The sequence below is a fragment of the Propithecus coquereli genome, unplaced genomic scaffold (genome assembly GCF_000956105.1).
Source record: "Propithecus coquereli isolate 6110/MARCELLA unplaced genomic scaffold, Pcoq_1.0 Scaffold48, whole genome shotgun sequence".
Lineage (NCBI taxonomy): Eukaryota > Metazoa > Chordata > Mammalia > Primates > Indriidae > Propithecus > Propithecus coquereli.
Genome location: NW_012150618.1, coordinates 3,309,055 through 3,314,010, shown reverse-complemented (window position 1 = coordinate 3,314,010; position 4,956 = coordinate 3,309,055). Strand labels below are relative to the sequence as shown.

At 38.4% G+C, this 4,956-nt stretch overlaps 1 pseudogene; it reads right to left on the bottom strand.

The window, feature by feature from the left end:
* Nucleotides 1-167: 167 nt before the first annotated feature.
* LOC105819352 lies at nt 168-699 on the bottom strand (annotated as a pseudogene).
* Nucleotides 700-4,956: the final 4,257 nt, after the last annotated feature.

Genomic DNA, 4,956 nt, shown 5'->3' with positions numbered 1-4,956 from the left:
AAATTTACTATCAGAATCATCATATTGGTGTTTGTATGTTTGATTTGCTGGAAACCAAATTGGGTATAATTACCAAAATGTACAATGTTTAGGTATAAATAATTTTTTTTCTTTTGTTACATTTCACTGAAAATTTCTTTGTTGGCCTTTTGGATAGAAATGAGAATTTATTTGCCAGGAAGGATGATCCCATCATTCTTCTGCTGGAACCAGCACATGGCCCTGTCTTTGCTGATTCTGTGCTTGGCCCCAACATAGCCTGTCCTGTGCTTCTTGTCTGTGATGCTGAAACCTGGCCTACCCAGCACCACATAGACATCCAGGCCGTAGATACCAATGCTTGGGTCATATTTGATTCCCAGATCAATGTGTCCCTGGATCCCAAAACCAAAGTTTCCGGTATCTGAGAAGTTATTTTTTCTTAATTCATACTCCCACACCTCTAGTCCTTTCTCCAGGATTTCTTCTGCCTTGGCCCCTCTGACTGTGCAGTGGACTGCAATCTTCTCATTTCTCCTGTTGCCAAAGGAGCTGACAGTGTACCTTGCTTAGGAAAACACAGGGGTCTGGCCTGTAAGCTGCTCTGATACCTTGGCTTCTCCAGGTCAGTCTGTTTCTGTTCTCCCCACGCAGATGTTGAGGCAGAGCTTGCGGATGTGAAGTTCCCGCATGGGGCTCTTTTTCACCTTGATCCACCATGATGGGAAACAGGACCAGCAGGTGTACGCAACTTGAGAAAGGATACCTCATTCTGAAATTATGCAAGTGTTAATTATTTAGAATTATGGACAATTTCTTTACTACCACAGCACTAAGAAATGGTCTCTCTGGGTAAACTTACAGTTGAAAAGAAAAGACGAATCTGTGAAATATGAAATGAGTAAGTTCAGTAACAACTGAAGGCAGCAGCAAAGATGAGAAATCAGGATGGTTCTACATGAACCAAGAGTTCAGAATAGGGAGAATGAATTCTTCAGAATGAGGTGATTTGGGAATTTAGTCAGGTGGAGATATGAGTTGGGAGGGGGCGCAGAGGCATTCCAGGAGGGTGTAAAATAGAAGCAGACGTGTAATGTGGGAAAGGAATGTTCAAGGGAGAGCAAGAGCCTCTCTTTGAAAGGCAATAGGAAAAGTATGCTTAAAATTAAAACACTCAAAGGAGATTAAGGCCCTTAAGATGACGGTGTACTGTGAATGGAAAATTAAAATGCATATAATTTATAAAAGACTCCCCATGGTGGCACAACATTATTATAAGACAATTGTTGGTTTAGTAGGGCTGTAACCTCCATTGTGGACAACAGACAAGTTAATAAGAGCCAAAATTAAAAAAATTGATTTTAATAAGATGAATTACATTATATGATCAGCTGTACGATGGAAATAGTAAATAATATGTTTACATTTATTCCTGTGAATCCCAGTATTTATCTGAAATTCTAAAGGATACACTAGCTCAGATTTTCTCACATAATCAGCAGTTTTACCCAGAGAAACATTTATATAAATTCATATGTGTAGCAAAACGGCTCAACACATAGTAATCTGAAGCATTTATTACAGGAATATTAAGGATTTTTAAGAGGTGGTTATTATTAATCATTAAACTCACACAGAAAGTTATGTTCAGTGTATGGCCATTCCTCAGACTGGCTTGGGGGCTCATCCTGGATTCGTTTCTTATATGCACACAAATAAGAGTGTCATCATAGTGTCCTTGTTACCCTTTTGCAAATTTAGTGACATACCTTTGTCGTTTTTAGTAAGGAGATTGATGCTGCTGTTGCAGGGTCTATGGTAGTCGCCTACGATGGGTGAAGGTAAGTTTCCCATTGGCATGGGTATCCTTTCATGGATGGTATATTCTATTTGATTTTTTAATTCTGTTTTTTGCAGATTACTATTTGCTTTAGAAATGTAAAATCCTGAGTGAATAAGAAACAATCCACATCATTTTGTGCCAGAATCGACTTCCCTAATTTGGCAGTATAAAATGCTCTCGCTTCTTGCTCTAGACAAAGCGAACACTTTTAAAGTTAATTCTGCATAGCTGAAATTCTTTGGCAACAAAATAAATTCTGAATACCAGTAGAAAATTTATGGATTTCAATTAGAGTTTGTAGTGTATCATAATTTCAGTTTTATATTCCATGCAGTTCAGTGTTTTGGATTTTTAATGGGGCCAATGCAGTAATAATAAAAATGATTCAAAATGCACCCAGTAATTACAGAGATTTGCCGTTGCCTTTGCATTAAAAATGATGATGATTTATGCTCAGTGAAAGTGTGGTCTGTGGCTCTATTTGGGGTATTCTTGCTATTAAGCACCTTATTAGTTATGGTCAGTGATTTAAAGCTTAAGAGCTACATTAGAGGGCTGTAAAATTATTTATCCTTTAATAGATAATAGTAAATTTGAAACAGACGTTAGGTTAATTATAATCTTGTATATTAAAGAATAAGTATTAGCCCTTTGTCTCTTCTTAGGTCTTTTGAAATTCATTTCAAGTAAATGGAAAATTGGTGATTGGATTAGATAGTCTAGGGTGTTTACTTTTGCCTCCTGGTTTGTAAATAGTTAACACCTTTTCTGAATGTTCATGAAAGTAATTTTAACTTCTCATTGTGAATCCTTCTACATGCTAAACAAATGCTAGTTTTCACTCTTACTTGTCTTTTTTCCAAGTTGATATTCCTTAAATTAGGCTGAAAAGATCAGAGGGGCAGGCCTTTTGCCTAATTTTGAGATAGGGCAGTAGGGGATGGAAATAAAGTTAAGGACAAGTGACTTTAATTTGGTATTACAGGAGGCAGTTTGTTGTTATTCCCATTAGTAACTAAGTATAAATTTATATATCTACATATATATATATATATATGCACACACAAGTACAAATATATATATATATAAAACATAGACACACACATATGTATATAAATCAGGATTTGTATGCTTCTCACTGTAGTTGTAAGTAAGACAGAAATCATCGAGTATAAATATCAAGGTGTGTCAGAATAGGACTATCTTGTAACATTAATTAAATTTGATATTCAAATTCCCGTGCAATGCTTGGGAATTAGGCTAAATCAAGAAAAAAAAAATCTAAGCAAAAGAGACTGCCTACAAAGCTGTTAAATAAATCAAATGAGAAATATATTTAAAGATATGTGCGTTATTTAGGATAAGTTAGACTATGCTTTAGCAAGAAAATATCTGCTCTTCTTTCCCACCCCCAAATTCAACACCTTAACATAACAAATACTTATCTCTGGCTTCTGCAAAGTCCAGTGTGGGTCTGTGGAGGCTTTTTCTTCCATTCAGTGACTCAGGGACCCAAGCTCCCTTCAATTCGTGGTCATCTTAACACATGGTGTCATCAGGAGCAAGAGATGATTGGCTTAGGATGTTTTTTAAGAGTCAGGCCTAGAAATGACTTGTGTTATTTCTGCTTCTATCCCATTGATAAGAACTCCATCAAATGGCCCCCACCTACCGGTAAGGGAGCCTGGAACTAAAGCCTTTCTTTGCACTAAGGAAGAGGAAAATACAATGGTAGTAGATGAACACAGTGTTTTGCCTGCCACGGTATGTAAATGCTTCTGAGCTCTCTGCATGTCATCACATGAATTTACAATCAGAAAAGTATCATAAAGGCTTGATCTCTTTTAAACAAATTCATGAACTCCCCCACTCCCTTCTGCCCTGTGTACTGAGAATTGGAAAGAAAATCAGTTGGTTGTACTGAGATTCTTAACACTTATGGCTGGTACCTTGTGGTTTAACTTTGTTGTTCTGCGTCTTCCTTTGGGGCAGTGGATGCCTTGCCTGCGCATAGCGTCTCTGCTGGGCAGGGTTGGCATTTCCCATTTGTCTGTCCCACGTTGGGTCCTGCCTTTCCATCACCGACCTCCTCCCTCTGTCCCCTGGGGCGTTCTCTTCCTTTTGTGAGGATTGATGGCTCACATTCTAAAGGTGGGAAAGAGTCATTATTTAGCTGTTTAATAGCACACCCCAGTTGATAAATCTAGTTACATGTTGTATTAGTTTTCTCTTGCTGCATAACAAATTACCACAAACTTAGCAGCTAAAAATGACACCCATTTATTATCTCGTAGTCCTGTAGGTCAAAATTCCAGGCAAGCTCCAGCTTGACTGCATTCTCTGCTCAGGGTCTTATAAACCAAAATTGAGGTATCAGCCAGCCGAGGCTCTTTTCTGGAGGTTCTGGGGGAGAATCCACTTCCAAGCTCATTTAGATTGTTGGAAGAATCCAGTCCCTTGTAGCTGCAGGTGTGAGGTCCCTGGTTCTTTTGCTGACTTAGCCATGGACCGCTCTGTGTCCAGAGGTTGCCCTCAATCCTTTTCATGTGACATCTATCTCTCCCTCCATCTTTAAACCAGCAATGGAGAGTGGTATTCTTCTCAAGCTTCGAATTTCCAGTGCCTATAAAGGGCTCACAGTATTAGATTATGCTCACCTGAATAATCTCCCTTTTGTCGTATATTGTAACCTAATCATGGGAGTGCCATCTCATCGTATAGTCACAGGTTCCACCCACGCTCAGAAGGGAGAGGATTAAATAAGGGCAAGAATCACTGGGGAGGGAGGATCATTCTTAGCATTCTGTTTACCACACAAGTTTCTGCCCAGGGTAGCTTAGCAAAGACCTTTTTGTTTCATGGAACCTGTATTTTTGCCCAAACACAGATTTGAAAGGTAAGAATCTTTGTACAACAAGAATCAGATGTGGGTAGGGGAAGAGGAGGCTACTGGAGTTGGTGGGGAGAGAGGAGGAATTTTCTTTCCAAGGCTTCTTGATACACAGAAAATACTTAAAAAGCAACTTAATTTGGGTAATGAGCATATCAAATGGTTTACTTGCTTGATTTTAAAATTAAGAACAATATTCATAAAATTTCAGTCAGTAAGTACAAGAAAAAATATGGTAATGGGC